Below are 25,368 nucleotides of genomic sequence, written 5' to 3' on the forward strand. Positions count from 1 at the left end.
AAGTGTTATAAAACAAGGCACAGAAACTCATTGAAGGACACTGGGTTGTGTTCATTAGGATACAGAAGGAGTTAAAACGGCCCACTTTAGGTTTGCCATCTGATGCCTCTCTCCATACAGCCCGATGTCCAGCTGAACTTCCTTTGGTACCAGTCAGGTGGGGGTGAGAGGAGAAATCACATTCAGGTGAAATTAACAATGTATTTTTTTTTTTGTAAGAGGCCTTTATCATCTCAAAGTATGGAAGACATTTTCCCTAAACCCATTACCTTATGTAATTAAAAATAGGTAAAGAGATTCTCTAAAACAGAATGTTATCAAGTAACATTAAACCCTCTTGCAACTCTAATAGCAACTACTATCATTTACTGATTGTCTGCTCAACGTATCAAGAATTATATCTCTGTGCATTGTCTCATATCTTCCTCACACTCACCCTTAAATAAGGAAGGAAATTAAAGTTCAGAGGGGTGGAAGCACATGCACAAGGCCACAGGACCGATCCCTGGCAGAGCTGGGATTTCAATCTCCACTCAGACTGCAGAAGCTGGTGTCTTTCCTCTAAGCTCCAATGGCCACTTTAGCTGGAGCCACCTCATCCCACTAAAGAGGCAGCCCTGCCCCTCTTCTCACCCTCTTCGTTCCCCACGACTGGCCACCCCATTTTCCACTCTGCCCACTTGGTCTCTCCACATCCTAATTCTGACTCCACTCTTACACATCTCCTTAAAAGATTTGCCCCACTTTGAATTCATGTAGTCCCAGCCCTCCCATCCTTCCACCTGTGCTCTTGGAATCACCTCCAGGAGGTTGGAAGCAGGAAAAAAACACAGGAAGTCAGAAGAAGATGAGCTGCTGGTGCTTCACATCTATATTTGTCCTTACAGACCTTATTATAAACTAGAGGCCTGGTGCATGGATTTGTGCACCAGTGGGGGGTCTCTCAACCTGGCCTGCACCCTCTTGTAATCCAAGACCCCTTGAAGGATATCGGACTGCTGGTTTCAGCCTAGATCCTGCAGACCAGGCCGAGGGACCCCACCTGTGCATGAATCCATGCACTGAGCCTCTAGTATGCATATAAGATCTTTGGTTAATCTCTTCCCACCCTCCCCTCTTCCCTCTGAGATTCATCAGTCTGTTCCATGTTTCCATGCGTGTGCATTAAGCGTCTGCCCCCTGGTGGTCAGTGCGCATCATAACTACCGATTGGATGGTTGAGCAGTCACTTAGGCTTTTATATATATAGATGAGGGGTTGGTTTTATAGGCCGTTGGCTTGGAATCAGAGACTGTTATTCCCTATCTCTATCTCTATCTCTATCTCTATCTCTATCTCTATCTCTTCATAGATTGAGTGTTGAGGGAACCTCAGCCCTTATCTTGTCCAAGTTCTAAGTACTGCCGAGATTCTGTGGGCTGACCTGGGCACCTAGTGGTCATCACAGAGATCTGTGATCCTTGATCAGTGTTATTATAAATGCAAATTCTTAGGCCCCTGCTGAAACTTACTGAATCAGAAACTCAGGAGTGGTACCCAGCCATCTGGGTTTTAACAAGGCCTCTGGCTGATGCTGAAGCATGTGAAAGTTTAAGATCTGCTGATCTAGATCAGTGCTTCTCAAACTTTAATGTACATAAAAATCACCAGAAGATAGGGCTGCCAGATTTAGCAAATAAAAATACAAGTATACTTACATGACATACTTATACTAAAACGCTATTTATTGTTTATCTGAAATTAAAATTTAACTGGGCCTCCTGTATTTTATCTGGCAACTCTGCCTGAGTATCTTTCTAAACTGCAGCCTCTGATTCAGTAGGTCTGAGGTGGAGCCTGAGATTCTGCATTTCTAACAAGCTCCCAGGTGAGACCAGAGCTGCCCAACCACACTGATAGCAGGGATCTAGACCTACTTGTTAAATGCAGATTCCAGGACCCTCCCTCAACCTACTGAATCAGAAGGTCCAAGGGAGACACTGATTTAGAATATTGTAACCAGGGGACCATCAGTCCTGAGTCACAAACATCCCATCGACAAACTTTGGGGAGACATTCTATGAGTTCGGATCTTACACATACATGTAACTTCGCACACACAATAGTTAGTAGTGATGAGCCAAGAATGAGGTGATTCTGCTGAGAGTTGGAGCGAGGAAGGGATGCTTGCTGAGGTGGATGGAGAACTAACTTGGGTTTGGAAGGCCCAGAATATCAGAGGCCTGGAGCATCTGCAGGGAAGGAGCAAAACTCAGGGCTGCTCATCACCCCAGGCTCATCAAAGACAATCACATTTTCTCAGTGTGGAAAATACTAGTAGGTACATTAATTGAACCCCTCTTATATTGAGAACTCTCTTATTTCAGTTGATTCTCAAACAGTGCTTTAAGTTTAAAATTCTCTCCCCCATTTAGTAAGTGAAGAACCCAAGGCTCAGAAAGGTTAAGTAACTGCCTAAGGTCATCCAGCTAGCAAGTCCCAGAGGTAGGTTGACACAGGTCTGCTCCCAAAGCCCCTCTCCATCCACTGCATGTCTCTACTGACACTTGTTCTTGTGGAAGGTTCTGAAGCATGTGGTGGTTCCAGGAGAGACCTGGCCACTGCCCTCTACAACTGCAGCCACAGTCCTTCCTTCATGGTCTCTGCTTTCAGCTTGCTGCCAGCTGGGCCTCTCCCCCTGCCAGAGCCTCTCCGGCACAGCCCCCTCCTTTCTCCATGACTCATCTGCTGGTTTGTGTCTCCCCAGGCGTGCACCCTGCATGGTAGAAGCTCCTGGAGAGGCCTGCCCACCCGCTTCATTAGGCCCATTACTCTCCTCCTTCTGCCGCAGTGGGGTTAGTCATGTATTTATTCTTGATGCACTTTTTTCCTCCCTTTGATCTTCCAGAATAGCCACTTCAATTTAGGTTTCTACCTGAGCATGATGAAATTCCAAGCATGTTCTCAACTCCATCCCAGGTTTCAAGGTGTATTAGTTGAAAGACTTTCTCTCCAGCTGAGGAAATGATATTGGTCGGAGCAATGCTGGAGAGTTGGAGGTCCCAGAATCACGATGGGTAAGACGTTAGAATTTCAAACTCTTCATTCTACTGAGTTCTCGTCCTTTTGATCTTTTCCACACATGTCAGCAGAGCTAAGTTTGTGTAATCTGGAGGGGAGGAGGCTGGTTGGCTCTGGTTTTACTATGACCTATTTGTGTCATTTAATTAATAAGAAAAGCAGCAGCCAGCGGCTGAACCACTTGAGGACATCCTTACAGCTTCTACTGTTCCAAAGCCCAGGCAATTATTTGGGGTTTAGAAAAGTGACTGAATCAGATCATCGGCCTGGGATGGATTTTGTTTTGCCTTTAAGCAAGCTCCAGTCATCCTTTGTAGAGTCCACGAGCGAAGAGAATAACCAAGAGACACATAGCTCTTTTCAAGGACAGGAATGGGGAAGAGAAGTAATATTTCCTGAGTATTTAGGTTGTGCCAGGCTCTTAACTCACTTAATCCTCTCAATAGCTTTAGGTCATAGATCTTATTATCCCCATTTTACAGATTAGAGTCTAGCCCCAGAGGTTAAGAACCATGCCCTAAGTTCAAATGGCCAGAAAATGACAAGCCTGGAATAAGAACTCACGTCTGTCTGATTTCCAAGTTGTGTTTTCACAGTATGTAGGCTAGAGAATTTCTTAATGCATTTTGAAGAGTAAGAGAACGTGTTTGATTTGTGTTATTGTTTCTGTGTTTTACAATGAAGAAAACGTGTTGTTTAAAAATACTGTTTTCTCACAGGTATCAGTACTAAATAAAAGCTCTGCTGGTAAGTGGGAAATATTAATAAATCAGTGGAATATAATGTAGGGATCTGAGAATCAACTCAAGAGAAATCAGGGGAGCAGGTAATGGACTACTTCATAAATGGTGTTGGGGCAACTGACTTTTCATGTTAAAATAAATATAAAGTTCAATTTCTATCTCACCTTTACTAGAGTCTGTACATTAAAAACAACCCAGATGACTTATCTAAAGATAAAAACAAACATCTTAAAGAATCTTTAAAATGATTTTTAAAAATGTACTCTGTGTGATCTTTAGGGCAGGGAAGACAAAAAATAGAAATTATAATGGGAATGATTGACACATGTGGCTATCACAAACATCTAATACTTTTTCGAAACAAAAAGCCTCACTTACAAAGATAAAAAATGAGAAGCAGCCTGAGAGAAGATATTGGCAAGATGTGTAACTGTCAAGATTAGTATTGAGAATGTTTTAAAAGACCAAACAAAAAAATAGCTCCTACAAATCAATATGCCAAGCCAGACAGTCTAGTAAATAAATGGGCAAAGATTCTAGAACAAGAAGTTCACAGAAGAATAAAGATGTTCAACTTCACAGGGAAATAACAAAATGATACAATTGGCAAAATTACTTAATATTAATAAATAAGTAGGAGTGCGAGTCTGGGCTGATGGAAACTTTCACATAGTGCTGCTATTAGTGTAAATTTGTGCAGCTATGATGAAACCCATTTTGGTAATATCAGATTAAAATCAACAACATGCATAATCCCTCAGAAACCCACGTGCAGACATCCATCTCCCCCAGAGAGACTCACAGGAGGTGCAGGTGCAGCTCCGTGGGCACGTGCAGTCCCACAGGATTCTGTTCCCTCTGCTTGGTTTCATGTTTTCACCATCTTGAGATTGTTAATCGCTTTATTTTTGAAATTGTGCTTTTAAGTAAATTCAGTGGGACAATGGAGCATGTCATGAGCAGAGGAAATAGGTGCGATGTGCATAACCCCATTTTTTGCTGCCCGATTCACATACAACATTCAAAATGCCCCATGAGCACAGAATTCCAGGGGACCAGGATGGATGGGAGTTCAGCAGGACACAGGGAGAACCAGGTAAGCATGTGACATCTAGGACTGAGTAGGCGGGGAGCTGACAGCCCTGAGAGGCCACGCTTTCAGTCTGAACCAGAATTTGCTTCTGATGCAGAAAAACGGGAGCAACAAAAGCACATGAGCAACCAAAGAAGCCTCCCATCTCCTTCCTCATGGCACTTCCCCATGTTCACCAACCACTTAGGCTGAACATGATATGATGTCACCAGAAGAAAAAAGGTAAAGATAGACCAGCTCAGTTCCTTTTCCTTTCAGTTTTTCCTTCCTCTTCAGTAAGCTGTCAGCAAAGAGTGTGGGTAAAGGGTGCATGCATCGAGAAGTGAAATAAAAGCAGTTGAGTTAGTTTTGTGAGGTGTTCCTACTTTTCTGTTAAGATAAAATGCATCTGCATATAGGAGCTATAAAATGCAAGTTGTATAATTTCAGTGATTTTCCATATGCGTTAAATATGTTTATATTTGCATTTAAAATTGGCATTGAACAATATAACAATAAAAGATAAAATTCATGATCATCATCTAAATTTTTAATTTTGCTTAGAACAACATGAGGGTGCCAAATAAAAAACACCAAGACAAGTTGAGAGACAAAGAGACAGAGAGACCATGGAATAAAGGAAAAAGTTTTATATTTCAGTACCTTTAACGGCACCTTTTTCCTACGTTTTGAATGAGGATGGGAGAGGGTCAGTCCTGCAGTTCATTTTTCACTGAGCACACAAATTAAGTAGCCAATGTAGTTTTACGTGGTAACATGAACAAGATTGTCCATTTCAACATGGTTGTAAAGATTTTTTAAATGGAAATAATTCAATGTCTAGGAATAGGAAAACAGACAGATTGTGGCATAGTTCAGATGATGGAATAAACATGTTAATTAACCAAATCCACAGATACATGGGTGGAGATCAAAAACAAAAACAATGTTAAGAAAAAGTTAAATCTGCAGAGCATTGCATAAGGTATGAGAGCATGCATTTATATAATTTTATAAACCACCCACAGAAATTATTACTTATGGATGTGTTTTTTATTAGAAAAATGGTAGACTATAGAAATATTGACCAGGCACACAGCAAGTTCATGACAATGATTTTATTTAGAGAAGGGGGGCGGGGGGAGAGAATGGGGCCATGAAGAGGAAAATGGAGGACCTTGAAATTATTTTAAATATTTTATTTCTTTAAAAGATACAACATTATGTTAACTTTATTAAATTGAATGCTGACTACCTGGGTTTGATATATTGTTCTTAGTGATCTCCATATTGGATCAATTTTTTTTTTAATCCTCCTAATTTAAACAAGATAAACCAGCCACGTCTCCCACTGTCTTGCCATTCCCAAAAACAATTTCCAAAAAGGGAAGCGAAAATTTGGTGAGAATGCTGAGTAGAGACCCCCATGTGTCTGCTTCTTTGAACAAGATGCTGAAACATGATTCTACTTATTTATCAATATGGGAGAAAGGCTGGAGTAAATCTCTGGTGTTTGTGAGCAGAGATTATGCACAGGCCATGAGCTAATCATCTGGCTGACACAGGAAGACACATCATGCATCTGATTTCCAGAGTGGAATGCATCTGCTTTTTTTTTTTTTTTTTTTTTTTTTTTTTAACTCTTGAATCAACTTTTTTTTAATGCACAGAACTTTTATGTCCTGAATTCACTAATGAGAAGTCAGACTTTTGGAATGTTCTGTTGCCTTCTGGAGGATGGTTACATTCTTGGCCTTCGACCAGACCAGAACACAGTGGTGATTTACTGATGCATGCAGCCCCTGAGTCCTGGCTCCCACACAGAGCTGTAATAGCTCTTTAAAACTCTGAAGGCTTGAGTTCCAACCCATTCACCATAGGCACAATAGGAGACGGAAATCATTTTGGCTGCAGAGGCGTAATGTCGCCCATTTGTATATAAAATCGTGGCAACGAAAGGAAAAGGAAGTTCATCTAGGAAAGTGATGTCTGTTTTCATTTTTGTTTTTAATTCCCTTCCTTTCTAGATGCTGGCCTTGTTACTGGGAACTTGGCTGCTCTTTGAGGCCTGGAGCAACAGGGACTGACAACGGTGCCTGGAGGGTGGCCCTTCAAGCTCAGCCCAATATCCTTCTTTTTTTTTTTTTTTCTTTCAGTCCAATAGCCTTCTGTCTTCTGGTCCCCAGCCACTCAGACATCTCCCTCATGAGCAAACAAGGCACAGGTAGGTAGCAGTTGACTTTCATGCCACTTTTAATTAATATAGCACTTCATTTACAAACTGTACCTCTATCACTTTTCTTCTCAAACCTCAAAAACTTGACAAGGGTCAAACATGACCAGCATCTAAAGGACAATTCAAAATGTATCTCTTGTGTTGAGACTGGGAAGAAAAATAATGGTCTCTCCATAAAAGTGAGATGGCATTTAAAATTATTTTAATAACTTACCGGCAACACCTTTTCCATCCAAATTGGTTACAAAGACACAATTAATCTTTCTCATATAATTTATAGTATTTATTCTAATTTATGCAGGAAATAATTCACAAAACAATTAAGGCTTCTCTCACTGACATGTGCAGACATCCACAACTGGCTGGAGTTTTCTTCATCCTAACTCTTCGCCCAGTGGAGGGGGCACAGCAATGGTGGGATTCTGGTAAATACAGTTGTAGGTACCATTTGGGGTCTCAAGGTGAAAAACTGATGTTGAAAAGAGCTTTCTTAGTCAGGGCAAGTTCTTCCTGTCCTGCTTTGACACTGATGGTTATGTGGTTAGGAACCTAGAACTTTATCAGCTTATATTATACTGTATCTGCACAAAAATCAATATACAATTAACTGTCAATTATTTGGACTCCTGAAAAGAAGAACTGACAACAAACAACAACAAAAAACCCTCCCAGAGGACTTATAACCCCATTCATAAATCATTAATATTTGTCTTTGAAATATGTGATGTGATTTCTATTTCGACCAATTTGCCTTTCTAATTATGTATGATTTTGACTAATCTGAAGCAGAGGTGGTCTGTGTAGGGGAGGAAGGGAAGGAATCTGTTAGATGGTGGGAGGAGGGTAGTCAGTCATGGGGAAATCAAATTTTCCCTGAATAATCTCTCCGAGGTCAATAGGTGGCCAAGTGGATGCCGCTGTGTAATGAGGGAAGAGTTGAAGTTCCTTTGCTTGCTTATAGTATCTTTCGTTCCACTAAAGCAGATAAGGGTCAGTGCGGGTGGGAGTTTGGGGAGCAATTGTGATTCTTTGTCTCCATTTTGCAGACTGTGTTCGGCAATGCCAGAGAGTTCTTAGAGACCACGGGAGTCCATGAGGCCATGTGCCAATCGCTTGGAAACCAAGTCCACTGTCATGGACCAACCTTCCTTCTGCAACAAAGAAAAGTGCACGGACTGGGCACACAGACGATGCTCACAGGACTTGCTAGAGAGACACAGACATACCCTGAGCCTATTTGCTGTCCCTGAACCTACTGGGCACGGGGTACTGTTTGGAGGGAGGCCCAGAAACACAGGGTCCGTGTTCCTTGTCTTATGGAAGACCATTGCTTTTCACTCTATCTCCTCAAATTAGCATTTTAAAACCATTATTAAATGATGTTTATGTTTATTTTTAGTGCTGCTGAATGTTTCATCTAGTAGCGAGGTATACCTTCACTGTCTAATCACAATCTCCTATAGTGCCTGACATTTAATTTGTCCAGCTTCTCAGATTTACAGATAATATTACAAATAACATTTTGCTTATGGCTCTTTGCTTTTCTGTTGAATGATTTTTTTTAAGACTAAGTCTTGCCGGCCAGTGTGCCTCAGTGGTAGAGCATCGACCCAGGAACCGGGAGGTCACGGTAGATTCCTGGTCAGGGCAATGCCCAGTTTTTGGGCTCAGTCCCCAGTAGGGGGTGTGCAGCCAATTAATGATTATCTCTCATCATTGATGATTTTATCTCCCTCTCCCTTCCTCTCTCTGAAATCAATTTAAAAAACATTTTTTTTAAAAAAGAGTAATTCTTATTAGTGTTCCAGGTTAAAGTCTAGAAACATTTTAAGGTCTTTTGCATTTTGTGTTTTAAAAAGGGTTTTCCAATATTTACTATCAGTAATGAATGCTGTTGTTTTAAATTTTGCTTAGCTAACTTTATATAACACATTGATTAAAAAGTGCTTTCCTAAAAAATAAATGAATAAATAAATAAGTGCTTTCCTCATTTTTAACTCTGATCTTCTCAAAGTTCCAGCCCTAGACTCCAGGACTTACACGGTCATGTTACTTGAAGTAACTCTCCTCTGTTTCTACCTGGGTTAGAGGCCACATCAGAGGAAGATGGTTGCTGGTTTTCCCTATAACCCATCCCACTTAATCAAAAGAGCCCAGGGTTCTCCCTCCCGCAGATAAAAGCAGGGCTCTTCCTAGGAAAAATAGAATCAGTATGGTCTGATTTAAGGTTGCTGAAAACTATCTTCCTGTTGACAAATCCTTATGCTCTGGAGGTAACCAGGGGTAGCAGGGCTGGAGGAGGTGAGGAAAGAGGAGCCACAGGCACCATGGACAACCTTGGCCTTTTAAAAATAAATTTCCCAGCATAGCACAGAAGCACATGCACATTCCTGCGTACACATCCCTGAGCCTCCCAGTGTTGAAGCATTGCATCCAGACCCCTCCAACCAGCCAGGGATCTACTTAGACTAAAAAATGAAAGAGAAGCCATCATGTCCAGAGATACTGTAATTATCCCAAGTAGTAATAGTATAGATAACGGACATGAATATTTAGTAATGCAGCAAACATTTATAAACTTTAAAAAAAGAAAACATAATTGGTAAATATGGATATATATTTCTAATTTATGCTTTAAAAATATATATATCTTCCAATGATTAAGTCTTTTGGGTCGGAGAGGATGCACTAGCCTGTGTATGGGTTTGTCCTGAAACTTCTTCCTAAAAGAAATCCCAGATTTCAATTTGCTTTCTTGGCAAATAATAAGAAGATAAGCCATAAGAAAAGTTAATTCAAAATCTAAAGGGCTTGTAAATTTCACCTGCCTCTTTCTCAAGAAGTGACCAGAACCTAGATGTATAAAATGATTGCATTTCTACACACACAATCCTTAAGTTGGAGCTGACCCAGATTTTTACTACCGAAGCTTCCTCCAGTCCCCATACAGTCCTCTTCCCTCCTGTGCTCCTTGTCCTTTTACTTTTCACCAGTATCCAAAATGTTCCCTGAATTCAGGCCCAATGCACCTTTGCCTTAGCGTCCCAGGGCAACAGTGCCATCTTGTGGGCACTTGGAATGCCATGAGCTCATCCCCAAGTAAAGTTGCATTTTTCAACTACAGGCACAAATGACAGTCCTCCTCCTCCTCCTCCTCTTCCTCCTTTTTCTTCTATTTAATCCTCACCTGAGGATATGTTTATTGATTTTACAGAGGAAGGAACAGTGAGAGAGAGAGAGAGAAACTTGGATGTGAGAGAGAAACATCAATCAGTCGCCTTCCCTACATGCCCCGACAGGGGATCAAACCCGAAACCTAGGTATGTGCCTTGACCAGAAATGGAAACTTTTGGTATACTGAAGGACGCTCCAACCAACTGAGCCACCGGGCCAAGGAGTAACTGTCTCCTTAGTGTTCTTTCACTTCTTCACTGATGGGGCTCCCAGGTGACTGAAGTTGTCAAGAGGGGTTGGGGTTGATCATTTGTAGTGCCTATTATTCATGTTGAGATCTTGAACTTTGGGAACTTACTGTGTAAGAGTTCCTGGACTTTAAAACATGCGTATATCGGCTCTGGCGGGCGTTGCTAAGTGGTTAGAGCATGGGCCTGCGCACTAAAGTGTTCCAGGTTTGATTCCCAGTCAAGGGGTCAAGGGCATGTACCTGGATTGCTGGTTCCATCCCCCAGTGCTTGTGGAAGGCAACCAATAGATGTGTCTCTCTCACATTGATGTTTATTTCTCCCCTCCTCTCTTTCTCTCTCTCTCTCTCTTTCCCTCCCTCCCTCCCCCCTCTCTCTCCCTTTCTTCCTTCCTCTTCCCTCCCACTTTCTCTAAAAATCAATGGAAAAAATATCCCCTGGTGAGAATTAACAACAAAAAAGATGCATATATCAGACTTAATAGAAAAATTTTTCCAATAAGACATTAATGTGGCAACACTGTACCAGGGATGAACAGGCATGCTGTGTGACTTGATTTACCCGCGTAAAAAATTACTCTACTGGACATGTGGTCTCCAGACAAAATAGGCTCAGCGATTTAACTTTTTAAATATGAGAAATATTTCTACTACAGAAACGCCCTAACATTCTTTTGAACTTTGTGGAATTAGATGTTTCCAGTTGATATATGTATTAGAGTTTGGTATAGAACACACTGGCTTTAGTGATGCTGAAAAACCTCCAAAGGTATTTGGGGAAATAGAATCAGCACAGAAATTAAATAGTTTAGAAAATATGTTAGTAATAAAAATAATTTTCTTGAGATAAAACTATTTTCTTTTTTAAAAGCATGTAAACTTTCTGTTTGATGAAACTCCTTCTTGTATGGTTCAGCTAACTAAAATGCCTGTTATCCCTTAGAGAAAAGAAAGCTGTGTGCATCTAAATTACTCTGAAGAAAGCTGTTTGTTCAACTAAGATGTATTGTTACAGAGCTGTCACTATCAGAAAAATAATCTCTGATTCTGTCTTCTTGGTGTGGATTCTCCACCAGTAAAATTCTATTTTGAAATGCAAATAAGCTCCTCTCACGACAAGCTTATAAAAATGGCAAAACATCTCACAAGGAAGAATACAATTGTTGCATAATTAAGTATCTGAACAGAAATGCTATGCTGATATTTTAATTTTGCTTCATTGCGATGATGTATATTCAGTAACAAGGCAGGAGAGGATGAGATAAGTTTGGGGGAGAAAGTAGCTAATAGCACCAAATGGGGAGGCCCCTGAACCCAGGGCCTGGCAGAAAACAGAATGGACTTCCAGGGAATCATCATGGCACCTAAGAAAAAAGAAGCACAACTTAGGGAGCCCTCTCTACTCCCTGGTTAAATTAGATTAACCAGAACCCAACAGAGTGCATTTGCAAGCTAGAATTGCTTTTAGAAGAAATATGTGAAAATGAGTCTTTATAAAGAGGTTATTTCTTGGGGTTAATACTAATTCAATCTAATTCTTCCAGCCTTCTTCATTTTTCCTACTGAACTGTACTTTTTTTAAGTGTTTGTGATAACCACCCTGTGGCACTATAGGCTCCAGAATCAGCAAAGAAAGATCAAATTTTGTCCCACGATGACATGTACTAGATAATAGAGTGGGTTCGTATGTTATAGAATGATGTCTGGCAAATGTGAAAATGACAAGGGTTAGCTGATACACCTCAATGAATCAGAAACTTTAATTAAATAGAACCCTAGTTCGGATAACATCCATTATGATAATGAAGAAGAAGAAGATGGAGGAAGAGGAGGAGAATTATTCTTGCTTTTTCAACCTGCATCTGCTCTATTGAGGAATCACCATGGGTTCAACATACCTGCATTTTGGCAGGACAACTGAGCACCAAAGATAGTTGGTATCACTGCTAGCCTAAACTTCTGATTGATTGCCTTCTTCAATCTTCCAGTATGGAATATACTGTGTTGACATAAAAGTTGTCCTTTATTAAGTCAACAAGAAAAAAAAAAAGATTTGTCACCATCAGAGGAGGCTATTACAACAACTCCTCACTTGTCAAGTTTGTAATTAATGGGAGAGAATTGGGCATTATCCTGCCTTTCTACTGGGAACTGTATTCCAAGGTAGCCAGCCAGCCCCCAATGATGAGAGAACATTTTTCTTTACAATAAAACCCCAGCTAATAATACATGGGCTTACAGAATTAGAAAATCAGTATTTTGCAATCCCTGATAAGAGAAAGGATTCAGGCATGAGTCATTGGTGGATGCTAAAACCAGAGGAGATAGCTGTCTGATGCTAAAATGTCACCCCCTAGATCACAAGGTGGGGGGGGGGGGGGGAACGTAACTTCACAAGGAGGGCTCACTGCTCTGTCTCAGCCGCAGTAATAGTGGGACAGCCAGTATGTGTCTTCCATAATGAAGCAAGATGGACTATAACAGCAGCTCTGACACATTCTTGCCAAAACTATTTGTATTGAGTCTCATCACGCCTATTGTTCCAACTTTCAATTTACAGGAATTACAGGGACTAGGGAACAAGTGAAACTATATCACAAGGGACCAAAAGCCCATAAGGTGAGATGTCTAGAGGACAGCTGGCCTAGTCTCGATAAATTATTTGTTACGGGAAACGAAGGAAGGAGGTTGTTCTACATTTAGTGAAATGCAATATGTGGCCCTTGATTGGAATCTGGCTTGAATAAACCATTTTGGAGACAGTTGGGGACTTGGCATTACAGGTATCACTGTTAATTGTGTTAGTTGTGGTAACAGAGTTGTGATGATGTAGGAAAATGTCCCCAAACTCCACCACCCCAAAATAACTATTTTTAATACAGATAAACTTTATGTCACACATTTCTATATGAGTGGGAGAGAAAATGAGCATGAGAAATATTTCTATAAAGATAAAATTATTCTATATATTAATTTTAAGAAAAATATTACATTGAAATTTAATTACATTCCAAGAAGAGAAACCAAAATGAAATTGAAGAAATAACACATTATACAATATACAGGTGATGTGTCATAGAATTGTATACTTGAAGCCTATATCATTTTATTAACCAATGTTACCCCAGTAAGTTTAATTTAAAAAGAATTTAAAAAGAAAAAGAAACTGAAGAGATGCCTGAACTTTAGATAAATGCTTCTTCACTCTAAGAGATTTCCTAAAGTATAGCACTAAGATTGACAGCAAAGATTATGAAGCACTTTTAGAGGCTGGAATGATGACCTTTTAAAATAAACTAGATGCTTAAATTTTAGGCAGCAGTGACTGATTCATTGGTCTAAAGGTTTAGGAAATTAGCCTCCTTGTTTTTCCTCCTATCACGCCTGCCATCTTCCAAATCTATCCTTCCTTATTTTCATTTGATGAAGGTGTATCACCGTAGTTCCCACAGTTGTCTAGTTTAAGTTTATGTTAAATGGATTCAATGTCCAACACCAGTTTAACACAACTTTCTATTTTTTAGCTCCTTATTTTTATTCATCTCCTGATTGGCTGAATTTTAGTAAGACATTTTTATAAGATTCAGGAAAGCCTCAAAATATGTTTAGTTTAAAAAGTGCCTTGGGATGGAATATAGTAGGAAGAGAAGAGGACTGAAGACTTGGTAATTCCAAAATTTATGGTTTGATGAAATAGATGAAACCTGCCAAGGAGACAGAGGTGTGAAAAGAAAGATTGGATAAAAGCAGGAGAGTGAAGTATCACGGAAGCCAGGTGAAAAATGTGTTTCAAGAAAGAGGAACTAGATCTATATTAGCACATATAAAAGAGGTGATGAAACAGTTTAATAAAGAGATTATTTGCAAAGGGGTGAGCAATGTTAAGGAAAACTAACAAGGGATATTGAAGCACCCCAGGGCCAGCAGCAGGTCAGCATTATCACCTCTAGGTCAGAAGGGGCCTGGGGAGAGAAGGGTTACCTGAGTCCTAGAAGAGCTGTCAGCGTGGGCTGCCCAGCAATGACCAAACTGCAGCCTGGTGGGGGGAAAGCCAGGAGAATAAACACCCTGACCTTTCCTCCCTCCCTCCTTCTGATTTCCCACCTGGACTTTCATTGGTCAAACTTAACTGTTAGCCAGAAGGTATGGAATCCTGTGGATGGAATCCGTAGAAGCAGTGCCCTGGAGCAGGGTGGAAAGGATGAACAAAGTCGGAGTGGCAAACAGAAACAGCCCAATGCAAGTAAGTAGTGAAAGAGTGTTGCTGAGAGGGCAAGTAGGGGGACTGAAATGGCCTACTGGAAGACACAGAGGTCCTGGTTAACTTAGAGAGAGCTATTGGGCGGAGGGATGTTCTGAACGTCAGCATAAGGTGGGTGGAAGAACGAATGGCAGGTGAAGGAATGAAGAGATGTCACAAGTTTGGCTGAGAATGGGGAAGGGGAAAGAGAGTCACTGCTGGAGGGTGAAGTGCAAATGAGAAAGATGGTGTGGATAATATTTCAAAGAGTTCATTGATGTGCTCCCTGCCACTCCTCCCTGCTCGCCACTCAATAAAGTTCCCTTCTTACCCTGAGGGACTTTCCATTATCCCAGTCAGCCCAGTTAACCGAGAATCATACACTCCTTTGGGACAAGAGGTCGCTATGAAATTAGATAGACAATGACAGCAAATGACGTTCAAAAATGACTTGTCTGGGTGTAAGATAGAAGCCGCAGATGCATACTTGTAGAACCAGTTTATCCTACCCCCTATGGCTGTGATGAAAAACCCTCTGAGCTGTCTTACTTGCCTTCATGCCCCCCCACCCCCCCCCCCCCCCCACCCCATGGGCTGAGTCTGATAGGCCCTTCTTTCGTTTGGAGAGAGAAGATTAGAGAAGTGTTTTGCCTCTTGCCAAGGTAAGACCAAAGGAAATGGCCAAGCCTCCTAGAATAACCCCCCCACCCCCACCCCCATGCTATCCTGGTGCAGCAGCTGAGTAGTGGAGAGATTGCAGTCATCCTGAGAGCCCACAGAACATCATCCCGCTTCATTACATTAATGATATTATGCTAACGAGACCCTTGCTAAGTGGACCTAGAATCAGCAAGAACCCTAGATTCCTTGGTATCTATGATTACCAACATAGACCTCAGGACCAGCTATAGAAATAGAAACTATAAAAACTATGCTCTACATTAATTGTTTCTCTTCTCCTATTCCCCAGCCCCCCCAAATCACCATATATGAAGAATATTGGTAGTGACTAATAGTATTAGGTTTCAGAAGAGAATGTGATCAAATTGACATCACTACCCAATAATATGGTACCTCAAGGAACTTTGGGTGTTTCCTGTGTCAGAAACACAAACTTTTCACCTGAAGGAAGGATAAGAATGAATGCTTTGGGGCAAATGAGTTCATTGTGCTGGATACCTTCCGTCCACTTGCTCTCCCAGATCCACTGTCTACCCTCCTCTACTCTTGTGGGAGGCTGAATACTGACCCCCAAAGATATCCATGTCATAAGCTTTGGAATCTGTGAATGGCAAAAGGAACTTTGCAGAAGTGATGAAGTTAAGGATTTTGAGATGGACCAATTGTCCTGGATTATTCCAGTGTGCCCTAAATGCAACCAGAATGTGCTAATAAGAGGTAGGCAGAGGAGTTTGACACAGAAGAGGAGAAGGTCATGGAGAAAAAATGCCGAGGGAAGCAGAGTCAGGGAGAGAGATATATATACATCATTGGCTTTAAGAAGAAGGAAGAGACTATGAGCCAAGGAATGCAAGGAATGCAGCTTCAGACTCTGGAAAAGCAAAGGACTGATTGTTCCCTTGAGCCTTTGGAGGGACTGCAGCTCTGCTGACACCTTAATTTTAGCTTTGCAAGACTCATTTTGGACTTCTGACTTCAAGAACTATAAAAGAATAAATTTCTGTTGGCTAAGCACCAAGTTTGTGATCATTTGTTACAGGAGGAATAGGAAACTAACACAACCCTGTCCCGTGCCCTGAAGATGCTGGCCTTCACCAATTATACAAATGATTCCTTTGCCCTGTGATTTCTGGTTAGGTTTAGCACAGTTGGTTATACTGGTATAATAGGGCATAAGGATATTCAGGTACAACCAGGGGAAAAAATGTTTAGTTGGGCTTATCCAGGGTTGAGGTTTTGTATTGTAAGTGAGGAATGTGTTGGAGGTGGCTTGTACCAGTTTACAAGAGCCAATTCTGTTTATCTCTTCCTTGCAACCAGTCAGCCACAGTGGGAAAATTTACACCAGGGAAATCAGCAAAGGCTACAAATCAGCCACTCTCTCAAGTTGCTTATTTAACATTTACAAGCATCCTACTTAATAAAAAATAAAATGATTGTAATTTTGGAAACAGAATTACTAAGATTTAAATTACTGAATTTAAATTAAAAAAAGAAACACATGAAGTATAAGGGGGCTGATGGATTAGAAAAACATAGAAACTAATGGACTGGATGACTCATTAAGGTTAAAGGCCAATGTACGAGAGCAGTGAAAAGGTCATCTGCCATTTATAGTTCAAAAACAGGCCAAAGTACTATGTGGCTTAAAGATACCAACAAGAATGTTACTTACCTTGGTCTCTAAATACCTAAGAAAACTCTCTCACATTTTCTTGGGGGTGTAATTTATTATGCTGAATAGAAGCTATTTATATTTTTCTTAAAATCCCACTTCCCCTGGAATGGGAACCAATAGTGCCTTAAAAATACAGAGAACTGTCATTATTTAAACTATCTGGAGGCTCTCATGAAGTCTCCTCTCAGGGTGCATCTTTATTTGATCTGACTCAAAACTCACTCACTGTGAATAACCTTTTTCCCTGGGCTACTAGTCAAAACAACCAATAGAAATTGTTTAACATTGTAGCTTCTGGAAGCTAATAAGAGACTGACCAAAAAACTTAAAAGGTGAAATTGAAGAATGAATTGACCACACAGAGTTTTTCAAAGCTCTGAAATATTCCTAAACTAGAAAGCCACACACATGTACATGACGATGCATGGGCCCAGTGAAGACCTGAGAAATCCCTAATTTGTTACCTTTGGCTGACTTTGAGGTAATAATATTAAAATAGAGTATGTGGCTCATTCTACTAGAAAATATATGGCGAATTCAAAAAGTCATTTCACGCACACAGTGGGGTTTGTTGTTATGTTGCAGAATGTACATTTTTAAATTTATTTTTTATTATTGACAGTATTGCAGATGTCCCCCATTTCCCTCTTAGCCCCCTCCTCCTAGCTCCCACCTCACCCCAGGCTGTCACCACACTATTGTCTGTGTCAATAGCCTATGCATCTGTAAGTTCATTGGCTATATTTTTAATAAGAAAACTACAGTCCTAGCTGGTTTAGCTCAGTGGATAGAGCATTGGCCTGCTGACTAAAGGGTCCCAGGTTCAATAATAGTAAGGGCATATGCCTGGATTGGGGGCTCAATCCCCATAGGGGTGTGTGGGAGGCAGCCGATCAATGATTCTCTCTCATCATTGATGTTTCTATCTCTCTCCCTCTCCCTTCCTCTCTGAAATCAATATATATATATATATATATATATATGTATATATATATATATATACATATATATATATATATATACAGAAAAAATATCTCTATGAATATAAATAAAAGGTTCTCAAAAAAAAGAATATCAACATGTGTTAAAACAATCTAGGAAGCCAAAGAATTGATTTTTAAAAAATCAGCTATGGTCACCTCGAGGGGAGGGAGATGCAGTCAAAAGAGGGCACCTGCAGGGCTCCTATGGAACTCATGATGTTCTATTTCTTAACTGTGGTGGGCACATGGGTGTTTCTTTTATTATTATTCTTTAAACTTAGAGCTATGTTTTAATGCTTTTTGTATGGTATACATCAATTGGTTTACAGTTGTTTAGACTAATGTATAGACTCAAGTGTTTTACTTAATAAGGATACCATGGAATGGTTAAGAATTTGGGCTATTAAGTCTTCCAATATTAGTTATGTGACATTGAACAAAGTATTTTTTTTATTTCACAAATATTTGTTAAGTACCTATCATATTCCAGACACCAGTCTATACTGGGAATACAATGATTCAGAAGACACCTGGGCCATATCACAGATACCATTTTCTGTTGTTCTACATTTTACTGTTAGCTTCTCTGAACCTCAGTTATTATGGAAGGCAAAGAACTTGTGAAGATTAAATAATATAATTATGAAGCAATTAGCACAGGGTATGATACTTGCTAAATGCGCCATCATCGGTGGCTACTTTTACAATTAACATGTATAAAAAGCAAAATGATCCTTCATTTATCTGTTCCATGTAAATTAATCTTTCTAGAATTTAATCCCTCATTGTCGGATGTTTTTAAACTGAGGTATAACATATTAAGTGCACAAATCTTAAATTAATGGCTTAATAATTTTTGTATAAGTATACACCCATGTAACTAACATCAAGATCAAGACAGAAAACATTTCCAGAAATGCCTAAAACTTTTTTGATTTTAGACATTTTTATGGCTAAATTTCTGAAAAGCTTGACATGCTTTTTGTCTGGGAGGTCCAGACATAAAACTTAACCATGGTCTTGTTGGCTATTATCAAAGAGTGATATGCTTTGCTATCTCCTTTTCTTTTCGTTCTTTTTCTTCTGTATCTCTTTTAGATACACAAATATTACATGAGTTTGGGTGAGTTAATGTCTGATTTTTATATTGAGATTGCCCTCTCTTTTCTAGCTAACATTAGGCCTTTTTCTTAAAGGTCCACACATTTTTAATGTATGTTTTGTTATAGAGACATGTATAAGTTACTGATAACTATATGTTAAGTAAGAATCATCTTGACACTAAAGGCAAGTAAAACTCAGTGAAGGACTTTTTAGTGACAAGACCTTAGTGCAGCTGTTTTAAGGGTTAAAAGAATTTTGTTTGTGTTTGACAATTTAATTTTTTCCTCTTCCATGAGTTTCACATGCTTTGGACCTGAAGTAGAGCATTCTTACATATTGATTGATTTATCCTTGTAGCAATCTTGAAAGGTCAAGATTGGTAGTAACTTGACTCCTTCTTATAAATGAGAAATAAGGCAAAGTGCACAAAGGCTGGTCTCACACCAGGGTAGTATTTTTAGTACGAGGTCTTAATCCTCCCAGCTGGACACTTGAGGTTTCAGAAATACCTCTTTTCACTTCTTTGGAAACCAAGTAAACTTGAGAGTTGACAATTATCTGAACAGCCAGCTAATCCCAGCAATTATCTCTTTAGGGTGGACTGGCTTCCAGTAGAGACACTCCAGATGACTGCTTGATCTTGACTCACTTCCTTCTGTTTGGTCATGGATAATTCTAGACTTCAGATCACATTAGGGAATGAATGACTGAAGCAGGATGGATGTACTCTGTACGCAGTACAAATTCACAGTGGATACCACCTGCCTACACTTGACCCCTACGGCCTTTTGTAGAGACTTGGCCCAAGGGCTTCATTGATTCTTAAACAAAAACTGAATGCAAAAGGCTATTGAGACTAGACCTTTGGAAGTGTATGGATCTCACATTTGTCTGTTCACCTATCCATCCATCCATCCATCCCTCCATCCACCCACCCATTCGTCTGTTCATTCATTCATTCACTGACAGCTTGCCATGTGTTGGCACTAAGCTTCATGTAACTCCCAGAACACCTGGAACATCCCTGCCTGCCACTTGGGAATGAATCTACTTCCTTGGCTTGGTTTCATTTCTCTTCTCTCAGAGACCCATCATCTCCATGCAGTGTGGACCAGTTTAATCTTGGCTTAGAAATAAGCTCATTTTTCTTCCCATTTATGGAGAGGATTCTTCACACAGAGAGGTAGTGTTGTTAGTGGGCTGTAGGGGAGAGATCATTGCACTGCCTGAGATGGCTTTTCTCCTCTCCGCAGACTCTGAGAGTCCCACTTGGACTCCAGAGTCCCATTGAGAGCATGACAGCAATGTTTATGTGCAATTCTAATGCTGGTTTTAGCAGCATAAGTGCTTTTTAATGCATAGCATTACAGCGAGTGGGCCCTATTCTCTCAGCCTCTGAATAGCTGTCTAGAGGGGCGTAATTCCCAGCTCTGCCTCCAAGCACAGTTATTTACAAGCTCAGTTACACATTCGCGTCAAGTGTGGTAAAAGCCAGGATGGAGATGGGCTGAGTTTAAAGCAATTTGGCAAGTCTTTATTCCCTGCATAATCACTCAGGTCCCTCAGGCGCTCCTGACCAGAGCTCCATGTTCACATATGTCAAAGGGAGCCTGGGAATTTGAGGAGACCTGCTGCAAGAGCAGAATTTCTTCCTTCTGCCTCTCCCTCTCTGTGTTCCCCCATCAACCTCTTAATTGCCCTTTAGAGCTCCACTTAAAGTAAGATTCCAACCTGGATCTGTCCACTGCTTTCTATCTGCACAGCCTTGACCCTGTCCCAAATTCTGCAAGAGTCTCCAACTAAACTTTTGGTTCCACTTTTGCCTCCCTTTTCATCCTGTGCCCCAATCCAGCCTGCACCCCACAACCAGACTGATTTTTTAACGTGTAAATCAGAACCTGTTGTTACTCTGCTGAAAACTCCGACTTCCCATCAAACTCGGAATAAAATTTACCTCGTACGTCTATCTTACTGCATGTGCCTTTTCACATGCTCCCTCTCTCTTGCTCACTGCAATCTAATCACACTGGCCTCCTGACTATTCCTCAAACACACCAAGTTTATTCCTGCCTCAGGACCTTTGCATGTCCTATTACTTTTGCCTTTCCCATAGCGGTCTCTTCATTGCTCAGGTTTGAGTTCAAACCTCACTTCTTTAAAGAGGCCTTCCTTGAATACAGTCTAACCAATCATTCCTTTCCCCCAGTTACTCTCTGCCCCATTATCCTTTATTTTCCTCAATGCACTCAACTTTATTTTAAAAATCTTAGTTATTTGATTCTTTATGTGTTTTTTTCTATCAACCCCACTAGAATAAAATCTATGAGAGCAGGAACCTTGACTACTATGATTATTATGGCCTGGCACATGGGTGGTGCTCTCTAAGTGCTCATTGAATGAATGAAATTTCTCAACAATGCTGACCAATGCTGCCCTGGTGTTATTGCTACCGCTATTACTACTGCTGCTGCCTTTTCTTTTCCTTTTTTTTAAAAAAAATTTTAAAATATTTTCAATTACATTTTCCAATCAATATTTTTTGCTTTCATTTGAGGTGTACAGCATAGTTGTTAGACAATCATATACAGAGGTGGGCAAAAGTAGGTTTACAGTCATAAATACATAAAACAGAGTTTATTCTTGTGTTATTTTTTATTAATTATTGTATTATTTACTCGTACAACTGTAAACCTACTTTTGGCCACCCCTGTACTTCACAAAGTATTCCCCCTAATATTTCCAGTATCCACCTGGCACCATTCATAGTTATTACAATATTATTGACTATGTTTCCTATGCTGTTCTTTACATCCTCAGGACTGTTTTGGAACTACCGATCTGTACTTCTTACTAGCTGTTGCCTTTTCTATATAGTCATCTCAGGACAAATGAAATTGGGTCAACATCATTTATTTCTCTTTCATTTTCCCTTTATAACATTATCTGTTTACTTTTTAATCAAATGTATACATGCCCAAAGTTTAAAGTGTCATCTACTTCTATAAGGTTTGTTATTTAAAACATAAAACAAAACAGCAGGCCCCTTATTCATCTCTTTCTTTTTCTTTTTTTGTACTTTTTCATCTCTTTCTTCTTCCTTCCCCCAGGCCATTGCTTTTTCCTGTTTTAGCTCATTATCTTAGGACTTGCTTCTATGTTTCTAAATAGTATATTTGCATTGCTAATTCATGATTTTTCTGTTTTAGGCATTATTTGTTGACTTCCCTCTCACAAAGATGAGAATTTATTGATCTCTTTCTATGAGAAATGGGAATTCCTACTTTCTGGTCAAGTGTATATATGCACTCTTCTCATCCATGAATCTCCCAGTAGAGATAATCTTAGTTTTGGTTAGATTAATATTCCATGTTGACATTATTATAACCATTTAAACACTGTCACAGCTAAGACATATAGTAAATATGAATATTTTTCCTTTCCTGCACAACTTCTGGTCCCCAAGTATGTGTCCAGGTGTTCCTGTCCAAGATTCATTTGTCTCCACAGGAACCTTTACCAAAGAACTGGAGATTCTGCCTCCACCTTCAGAATTGTGACCCAGCTTGGAAAGTCCTTTGGAAAACAGAAACAGAAAACTGCTCAAGTCAGTGTCCTATGCTTTAATATGTTGACTCATTCAAATCATTGAAACCTGACAAATTGGATGTGCTTTTCTGGAAAAGCTGTCTCACGTGCCCATCATGCAGTGTCCCTCTCTGGAGAGCTCTTCTCTGTGGCAGCCTGTTGTTGATGGACACTGACAGCTGGCCGACAAGAGCTGTAGCTTCCAGTGCACAACTTAATGGATGGTTCCAAGTTTTACTGATGCGTGTTGTTCAGTAGAAATCTCTAACGTATATAAGTTTTGGAAGTAGGGCCATTTGGTCATTTGGTTCCCACCAGAGTTAAACAGAACATACTCTGGAATAGCTCTTTGCCCATCCCTTGTGTGATGAATTGAATTATGCCACCACCCTTCACCCCACAATTCATACAATAAAACCTTGATCTCCAATGTGACTGCATTTGGAGATAGGAACTTTAAAGAGGCAATTAAGATTAAATGAGGCAAAAGGTAGGGCCCTAATCGCTTAGGACCAGCTGAGAAAAGGCCACATGAGGACACAGAGAAGACGGTCATCTGTAAGACAAGGAGAGAGGCCTCAGGAGAAACCAAACCTACCAGCACCTTGATCTTGGGCTTCTAGCCTCCCGAACTGTAAGAAAGTAAATTCCTGTTGTTTAAGCAACACAGTCTCTGGTAATTTGTTATGGTAGTCCAAGCTAACTGATACACCTGTGATGTCCGTGGTGTTTTGGAACCAAGAAGGGTTTACCCTGTCAAGAGCATCTATTTCTGCCTACCTTAGCCTTTGCAACTTCTCAGACACTCCAAACCCTTCTAGGGCCATACTGGGTGTATGCACATGCTGGGTATAATTTAAAATTCCTTTCTTACTGACCTACATGCTGCTCAACGGCTTTTTCTGCGAAGGTGAAAGTATTTCACTTCTAGGATTCATCTTGACTCCTAAGGATTTACATGCTGAGTCAGTTGAAGTTGAAGGAAGCCAGAATTTGTGTGGACTTCATGCCTCCACCCAGGTTGGAATTTAGAGCATTCTAAAAGCTCTTCATGGTCTTTGTAAAGTTTTAAAACTGGTAAACTTTAACAACTCGGGTTGTAGGTTCATAGAGACACCCTATATGTTTTCTCATAATGAGAATAGGATGTGAATTTTCTTCTGGAAATGGGTAGAAGCTCATTTCTGCTTGGTGCCGTTTTGTCCTCTTTTCTAAGAAAGCCATTTTTCATTTGCAATAAGAATTAAAATGTTTTTTTATATTGTCTATATTTGTGTAGCATAACTGTCCTAATCACAAATAAATTGGCTTCTAAATGGTATTGACATTGTTTTTCTGTTACCCCAGCTTGAGTTGGTTTTGATTATTTTCTTTAGTTTTACCCATGTAATACATGCACATGATTTTTAAAATTGCATTTTTTTAAAAGGGAAAACAATGGTCCTATATCTTAGCCCTTCTCATCCCCACTCCTGCTCCCCAGATATGAGCATTTTTAACTGTTCCTTCTTCTGGCACTTCTACAGTTCCAGGTAATGTGATTCTACTACTATATCTTGATTTGTTCACTGTTGACATTATCTATTGATTATGGTGTTAAGATTAATGGATGTTTAACTCTTGGGCTGTCCCTTCCTCGCATGTCTATATCCTCCTAATGTAGTTATTGCACTATTTTTGCTAAATCTATAATCACTAGTTTACACCATTATGACACAGTATATATACCCTCTACAAAGTAAAGGAGTATCCTGTGACTACATTTTATCTCTTCATAGTTTGTTTTATCTGGTGTCTCTAATTGCCTTACTAATTTCCTGCTGTCTTTCAGGCATTAACATACCCTAATGATCTCCAAATGCTTCATCATGTTGGACTTGTATTGAGTCACCTTTTTCTTGAAGGCACCCTCCCCAGGGCCTTCCCTTTCATTTGTACTGGTTACTGTCTGATCCTGCTGGCATGGTGCTCTCCTGGTCTCTCCTCCACTGCTCCACTGGGTTGACTCTAGTGCAGACGTGGGCAAACTACGGCCCGCAGGCCGGATCCGGCCCGTTTAAAATGAATAAAACTAAAAAAAAAAAAAAGACCGTACCCTTTTATGTAATAATGTTTACTTTGAATTTATATTAGTTCACACAAACACTCCATCCATGCTTTTGTTCCGGCCCTCCGGTCCAGTTTAAGAACCCATTGTGGCCCTTGAGTCAAAAAGTTTGCCCACCCCTGCTAGTGCTTTCTGCATTTGGGAACTTCTTCCCTCTTGTTTCATGCCCAGTTCTTCTCAAGCACATCCTAAGGCAAGAAGTTGCCTGTATATTTGCATGTATAAAACTGTTTTTGTTTTCTCCTCATATTTATTAATAGTTTGGGTGAGTGTAAAATTCATTGGTTGAAAATTATTTTTCTTCTTCATTGTGAAGGCACCGCACCACTACCTTCTAGTGTAGATACCATTATTGGGAGGTTTGATGCCATTTTAATCCTCATTCATTTATAATGTTCTTTTTCTTTCCCTTCTAGAAGCTTTTAAGATTATTTTTATTCCTGGGGCTCTGAAATTTC

Source organism: Myotis yumanensis, unplaced genomic scaffold (assembly GCF_028538775.1).
Source record: "Myotis yumanensis isolate MYYU_CA2020_CCGP unplaced genomic scaffold, mMyoYum1.0.hap1 SCAF_14, whole genome shotgun sequence".
In the NCBI taxonomy this organism is placed as follows: domain Eukaryota; kingdom Metazoa; phylum Chordata; class Mammalia; order Chiroptera; family Vespertilionidae; genus Myotis; species Myotis yumanensis.